This window comes from Pseudophryne corroboree, chromosome 3 (assembly GCF_028390025.1).
Source record: "Pseudophryne corroboree isolate aPseCor3 chromosome 3, aPseCor3.hap2, whole genome shotgun sequence".
In the NCBI taxonomy this organism is placed as follows: Eukaryota; Metazoa; Chordata; class Amphibia; order Anura; family Myobatrachidae; genus Pseudophryne; species Pseudophryne corroboree.
The window spans coordinates 668,878,314-668,886,879 of NC_086446.1; positions in this window are offsets into that span (position 1 = coordinate 668,878,314).

Genomic DNA, 8,566 nt, shown 5'->3' on the forward strand with positions numbered 1-8,566 from the left:
CATCCAATGGGCTGCGGATGGGGGGCTGATAGCCTTTGTTGTAAAAGAAAAGATATTGTTTTTAGTAGCAGTACTACAAGTCCCAGCAAGCCTCCCCCGCATGCTGGTACTTGGAGAACCACAAGTACCAGCATGCGGCGGAAAAACGGGCCCGCTGGTACCTGTAGTACTACCAGAGGCGTCACTAGGGTTGGTGTCACCCGGTGTGGTAACTCATGGTGTCACCCCCCCCATGGACCTTCTCCCATATCACACCACACGCAATCCTTAGAAATGTTTTTGTACTAGTTTTACTTGTAAGTCATAATTCCTGTATATCACTGAATGCGATGGCAATAGTAGTGACATAGGACCCTATTTAGGTTGGTTTGCATATTCTGCTTAAAAGCAGAATCTGCAATCGTTTCTGTAGCATGCTGGGGTCCGTCCAGGATGCTAATTGGCATCCAGCGATGCGATTTCAATTATTTTGCGATCACATCGCTGAAGCAGATACGAAGGATGACCCCCTGCAGACGTAGCTAGGCTGCGTATGCAGGCAATGCACCGCCATTTTTCGGGTTGCAGTGGGTGCGTGTGATGTCACATAGCCGCCCCAAAAAAGCTCTGATCCCCTTTCCCAACCACACCCTGCTACGCCGGCCCCCAATGAAAGTGCAGTCCCTCAGGGATGCGACCGCACTTTGATTGCATGCTCACTGTCAGCGTGGCGCATTTTAGCAATTTTATTGCTAAAATTAAATGCAACCAGAATAATGTCCATAATTGAGTATGAGCCGAAATTCACATTATACAACACAGAATGAGCCGAAATTCACATCATAGAACACAGATTGATCCGAAATTCACATAATAGCACACTGAATGAGCCGAAATTCACATTATAGCACACTGAATGATCCGAAATTCATATTGTAGCACACTGAATGAGCCGAAATTCACATCATAGAACACAGAATGATCCAAAATTCACATTATAGCACACTGAATGATCCGAAATTCACATTGTAGCACTCTGAATGAGCCGAAATTCACATTGTAACACACTGAATGATCCGAAATTCATATTGTAGCACACTGAATGAGCCGAAATTCACATCATAGAACACAGAATGATCCAAAATTCACATTATAGCACACTGAATGATCCGAAATTCACATTGTAGCACTCTGAATGAGCCGAAATTCACATTGTAACACACTGAATGATCCGAAATTCACATTATAGCACACTGAATGAGCCGAAACTCACATTATAGCACACTGAATGAGCCGAAACTCACATTGTTGCACACTGAATGAGCCGAAACTCACATTGTAGCACACTGAATGAGCCGAAATTCACATTGTAGCACACTGAATGAGCCGAAATTCACATTATAGCACACTGAATGAGCCGACATTCACATTGTAGCACACTGAATGAGCCGAAACTCACATTGTAGCACACTGAATGAGCTGACATTCACATTGTAACACACTGAATGATCCGAAATTCACATTGTAGCACTCTGAATGAGCCGAAATTCACATTGTAACACACTGAATGATCCGAAATTCACATTGTAGCACACTGAATGAGCCGAAACTAACATTGTAGCACACTGACTGAGCCAAAATTCACATTAAAGCACACAGTATTATCCAAAATTCAGGGACAGGGAGAGTGACAGCAGGGACAGTGACAGAGGGACAGTGACAGAGGGACAGTGACAGCAGGGACAGTGACAGAGGTGCAGTGACAGAGGGACAGTGACAGCGGTGACAGCAGTGACAGAGGTATAGTGACAGCAGGGACAGTGACAGAGGTATACTGACAGCAGGGACAGTGACAGAGGTGCAGTGACAGAGGGACAGTGACAGCGGTGACAGCAGGGACAGTGACAGAGGTATAGTGACAGCAGGGACAGTGACAGAGGTATACTGACAGCAGGGACAGTGACAGAGGTGCAGTGACAGAGGGACAGTGACAGCGGTGACAGCAGGGACAGTGACAGAGGTATAGTGACAGCAGGGACAGTGACAGAGGTATAGTGACAGCAGGGACAGTGACAGAGGGACAGTGACAGCGGTGACAGCAGTGACAGAGGTATAGTGACAGCAGGGACAGTGACAGAGGTATACTGACAGCAGGGACAGTGACAGAGGTGCAGTGACAGAGGGACAGTGACAGCGGTGACAGCAGGGACAGTGACAGAGGTATAGTGACAGCAGGGACCGTGACAGCAGGGACAGTGACAGAGGTATAGTGACAGCAGGGCCAGTGACAGAGGTATAGTGACAGCAGGGACCGTGACAGCAGGGACAGTGACAGAGGTATAGTGACAGCAGGGACAGTGACAGAGGTATAGTGACAGCAGGGACAGTGAGAGGTATAGTGACAGCAGGGACAGTGACAGAGGTATACTGACAGCAGGGACAGTGACAGAGGTGCAGTGACAGAGGGACAGTGACAGCGGTGACAGCAGGGACAGTGACAGAGGTATAGTGACAGCAGGGACCGTGACAGCAGGGACAGTGAGAGGTATAGTGACAGCAGGGACAGTGACAGCAGGGACAGTGACTGAAGTATAGTGACAGAGGTACAGTGACAGCAGGGAAAGTGAGTGACAGCAGTGACAGGGACATAGGGAAGCAGGGTAAGTACCTGAGCAGCGGAGGGGGGTGTAGTAGGCGGCCCTAGGCAGCGGAGGAAGTGGGCTGCGGTGTGCAGAACGTGGCCGGCGGCAGTGAGGAGAATGGCAAGCTGCAAGCGGTGCCGGCGCGTAAGATGACGTCATGAGGAGTGACGTACAGCGACCGGCATCCTGGCTGAGGAGACTGTCAGGAACCGCCAGTACGGACCCGGCGGCGGTATTCAGGCAGCGATTTGAGTCAGCAGGGGGATGCGATCATAACAAGAGGACGCCGCGGCACAGTTATGATCGTGCAACCCCCCCCCCCCTCCCCCTCCGAGCAGGTGCATGTGCGCCGCGGCTGGGTCCGTGCTTTCTGACACATTGTCAGTGTAATGGTAGGAATGCGACAGGTGTGAGGCTCTTGTTTGCTGTCACCCCACTGAAGGGTGACACCCGGGTGCGGGCCGCACCCCCCGCACCCGCCTCATGACGCCACTGAGTACTACTACTAAAAAAATACCCAAAAAAACACAAGACACACACACCGTGAAAGTATAATTTTATTACATACATACACACATACATACATACTTACCTTATGTTCCCACGCAGGTTGGTCCTCTTCTCCAGTAGAATCCAAGGGGTACCTTTTGAAGAAATTATACTCACGAGATCCAGGGGTCCAGGGTCCTCGGGGAATCCAGGTGTAATCCACGTACTTGAAAAAAATAACAAAACGGACACCCGAGCCACGCACTAAAAGGGGACCCATGTTTGCACATGGATCCCCTTTTCCCGACTGCCAGAAACCCACTCTGACTGATGTCTAAGTGGGTTTCTTCAGCCAATCAGGGAGTGCCACGTTGTAGCACTCTCCTGATCGGCTGTGTGCTCCTGTACTGAGTGACAGGCGGCACACGGCAGTGTTACAATGTAGCGCCTATGCGCTCCATTGTAACCAATGCTGGGAACTTTCTGCCCTGCGGTTGACCTAAAGTGACGTCACCGCTGAGCAGAAAGTTCCCAGCATTGGTTACAATGGAGCGCATAGGCGCAACATTGTAACACTGCCGTGTGCCGCCTGTCACTCAGTACAGGAGCACACAGCCGATCAGGAGAGTGCTACAACGTGGCACTCCCTGATTGGCTGAAGAAACCCACTTAGACATCAGTCAGAGTGGGTTTCTGGCAGTCGGGAAAAGGGGATCCATGTGCAAACATGGGTCCCCTTTTAGTGCGTGGCTCGGGTGTCCGTTTTGTTATTTTTTTCAAGTACGTGGATTACACCTGGATTCCCCGAGGACCCTGGACCCCTGGATCTCGTGAGTATAATTTCTTCAACAGGTACCCCTTGGATTCTACTGGAGAAGAGGACCAACCTGCGTGGGAACATAAGGTAAGTTTGTATGTATGTGTGTATGTATGTAATAAAATTATACTTTCACGGTGTGTGTGTCTTGTGTTTTTTTTGGGTATTTTTTTAGTAGTAGTACTACAGGTACCAGCGGGCCCGTTTTTCCGCCGCATGCTGGTACTTGTGGTTCTCCAAGTACCAGCATGCGGGGGAGGCTTGCTGGGACTTGTAGTACTGCTACTAAAAACAATATCTTTTCTTTTACAACAAAGGCTATCAGCCCCCCCATCCGCAGCCCATTGGATGGGGGGGGGGACAGCCTCGGGCTTCACCCCTGGCCCTTGGGTGGCTGGGGGGGGGACCCCTTGATTGAAGGGGTCCCCACTCCCCCAGGGTACCCCGGCCAGGGGTGACTAGTTGGATTTTTGATGCCACGGCCGCAGGGCACTATATAAAAGTGACCCCCGGCTGTGGCATTATCTGTCCAGCTAGTGGAGCCCGGTGCTGGTTTTAAAAATACGGGGGACCCCTACTCTTTTTGTCCCCCGTATTTTTGGAACCAGGACCAGGCGCAGAGCCCGATGCTGGTTGCTTAAATATGGGGGAACCCCTGTCAATTTTTTCACCATATTTCTGCAACCAGGATCGGCTCAAAGAGCCCGAGGCTGGTTATGCTTAGGAGGGGGGACCCCACGCAATTTTTTTTGAAAAAATAAGCACTTTCCCACCCCTTCCCACTGATATACATGCACGGATCTCATGGATCCGTGCATGCCTATCCAATCACGAATAAAAAAAAAAGGTCTGTTTTTTTTTAGCACTTTTTTACGAGTTGTAATTTTTCACGGCAGTGTTTGTTTTTTTTTGCTTTGCACTTCTTAGTAAATGACCGAGATTCATACTTAAACAGCCGCGTTTTGACCGATGGTGTATTCATTCGTGATTTTTTTCCAAGGACTTCAAAATATTACGAATGCCCTCATCACTGCCGTGATTATTGCTTAGTAAATTACCGAGATGACACTTTGATGAAAAAACGGCATCTCGGTCAAAATCGGGAGCTTAGTAAATTTACCCCAGTGACTTCATTGGAGACGGGAGTCAAATTATTGGCGGAGTGGGATATCTCTGTTACACTACCCCCTGGATCCAAGAAACAGCCCACCATCCGCTCAGAATGGGTCACCGCATGACGTTGATATATCCAGCTTAGGTTCTCAAGTTGAACTGTTTCTGATACCGTTACTACAGAATTGCCTGCGCCATTGTTCATGATAAGGTCACGTGAGTTGTCCTATGTGATGTCGTGATAATGGTGTACCAGCCTCTCATTTTATATCTGAGTTTATGTATATCTGTCTTTTTTTTCTTTTTTATTTATATAATTTTCCATGTGCTCTCATGTGTACTGTTGGTAAGCATATTTACTTCTGCTTACTCTTGTTTTTTTTTCTCTGTTCAGTTTCATGGGTGGTGGCGCTAGGCCACATGTTCCCCCCTGGTAATATACTACTGCACTTTTTTACCTCCCTTGCAGTGGTTATGCCGACCCGATATACTGGGTCGTTTTGGTTTTTTCCTTCCCCCCCACCTCCCTGTACCCCCCCTCCCCCCACCCATTCCCAGTTTTATGATGTAGGTACTCGCTGCTCGAGACAATTCTATTTGGGTAGGCGTCAAGACCCTTCACCTCTCACAACGTACATTAGCTTGCTCCGATGGTTCGGGTATTATCCATGAATGTTAAGGGGCTGTATTCCCCCAATAAGCGTAGACTGGCTCTGGGTTATTTTACTAAGAATAAAGCTGATATTGTTGCCCTGCAGGAGACACACTTTTCATCTATTGCACCCCCTATTTTCAAAGATCGCAAATTCCCTCTAGGTTATTTCGCCAATGGCCCTTTTAAGAGGAACGGTGTGGCCATATTATTTAGAGACTCCATCTCCTTCACTCTACACTCTCAGATAGCGGATAAAAACGGCCGGTATCTTATACTGAGCGGCCTTTTAAACGAAAAACCGGTAACTCTGGTCTCTGCATATGCCCCGAACTCACACCAAGTTGCCTGTATCCGAAAGTTATGTGTAACTATTCATAAGATTCGCAAGGGCTCCCTTTTGCTCATGGGGGATTTTAATTTAGTCCTTGTCCCTAAGCTGGACAGGTCTCCCGGGACCTCTCCCGCCACTTCAGTCCCCCCCAACGCCCCTTCCTTAGCCTTTCGTAACCTCTTGGCTGAATTTGATCTCTATGACATTTGGCGAGGGCAAAACCCCACAGGACGGGAGTACACTTATTATTCCCCTGTCCACAACTCTTACTCCGGTATTGATTTTATATTTTCGGACAAATGGACCCTCCAGTTCGCCAGATCTTTAGATATTCTCCCTATAACTTGGTCAGACCACGCCCCGCTGATTCTTAAATGGAGTCTAGCCAGCCAACACTGGCTCCCCCCCGTCCTTGGAGACTCTCTCCCCATTTGCTGTCCAACCCAGTTTCAAAAAAAATCATAGCTGACAGTATATCATCCTATTTGGAGTTTAATTCTCCTTCAGTCACGTCCACCCTGAACTTCTGGTGCGCACTTAAAGCTGTCATCCGGGGAGCGGCGATTCAGGCGGGAGCACAGCTCAAGAAACTTAATTTACAACGCCAGACCGATTTGGAACTCAAACTAAAGGACTTAGAGGACGAAAACCAATCTAGACCTACGAAATCTTTACAGAAGCAGTTAGTAGATATTAGGTCCCAACTTCAGACAATGCTAATGGCGCGCACCCAGGCTTCACTAAATAGGATACGTCAGAAGTTTTATCTAGCGGGGAACAGGCCGGGGAAAATGCTTGCCCGGAAGCTTAGGGCTCAGCAGGCTAGGAATAGAATCAAGCTCATTATATCCCCCACAGGCACCAAAATTTCTAACCCAAGGGAGATAGCGAATCAGTTTGCTAACTTCTACTCCCATCTCTATAACCTCTCGGCAGATCCTGACACCCCACAACCTACCCCTTCCTCTATCAACTCCTTCTTAGCGGATTTAACCCTCCCAAATATTTCAGACGATCAATTAGCATTGCTGAATGCCCCATGGTCCTTATCAGAAACCCTCCAAGTGATCAAGTCCCTCCCTCAGGGTAAGGCACCGGGCCCGGATGGCTTTATTAATGACTTTTATGTTTCGTTCCAGGACCTTCTAGCTCCCTCTTTAGTGGCGGTCTACACCGATATTACCTCGCAGGGCACCCTCCCTCAGGAGATGCTCGAGGCGCGTATTGTCACGATCCCTAAACCGGGCAAAGATGTGACCTCTTGCCAAAATTATCGTCCCATTGCGTTACTGAATGGGGATATTAAAATATACGCTAAATTAATAGCCTCTCGGCTGAACGCCCTCCTCCCCTCCCTGATATATCCGGACCAAGTTGGTTTTATCCCGGGAAGACAGGCGTCCGATAATACACGCCGGGTCTTTAATCTTGTTGATTCCCTAACCCCCGAGCAGGGTCTCCTTCTGCTATCTTTGGATGCAGAGAAGGCCTTTGATAGTTTAAACTGGTCTTATATGCGAGAAGTCCTAGCCAAATTCGGCCTGTGCGATCGCATCCTCTCCTCGATATTAGCCCTGTATAGCTCCCCGACGGCCCGGGTATTTAGTAATGGTTTTTTATCTCACCCTTTTCCAATCTATAATGGCACCCGCCAGGGCTGCCCCCTCTCCCCTCTCATATTCGTGCTAGCCATTGAACCACTGGCAGCTAGGCTACGAGCGGACCCACAGTTCCCTGGACTGCGATTAGGCACCACGTCACATAAACTATGTCTGTTCGCAGACGATGTTCTCCTATTCGTAACAGACCCAGCCACAACTCTCCCTCATCTGCATACTGTTTTAGATAGCTACTCTGCAGCATCGTATTATAAACTAAATGCCTCTAAGACGGATGCTCTGCCCATTAACCTCTCTAACTCCTTGCCCCTATTACGCACTAAGTATCCGTATAACTGGAAAACATCCTCGATACGATACCTGGGTATTCTTATTCCCCCATCTACCTCCTCTGTATTTGATGTCAATCTCCCTCCTCTGCTGTCCTCCCTCCAGATGTTCACCAAATCATGGCTCAACTATGAAGTTTCTTGGTTGGGCAGTCTGGCCACCTTTAAAATGTCGCTGCTCCCTAAGTTAATGTTCTTGTTCCGAACTATCCCTTTTATCTTCCCTAAAAAGTACCTAGATAAGGCCACTACAATCCTCACTAAGGATGTCTCTACCAAGGAGAGCCGGTGGCCTAGATATGCCCAATTTATCACTGTACCAAGAGGCCTCCCTTCTTGCCCAGATTAAAGAATTTTACAAAGATGTATGTCCGGAGGAGGCAGCCTGCCCCCGTTTTCCCTTGAAGGATCTTTTTTGGATTCCTAGGCCCCTCCGCCCACAGTGCTTAAATATCCTCCCCTCTACCCGTGCCACACTCCAGATTTGGGACAAATTGACTCCTATCATAATCTCTCTCTGATTTCACTACGAACGGTAGCCGCTCTAGTCCCTAATCTTGGCCTGGCGGGCTGGAGGTCCAGAGGGATGGAG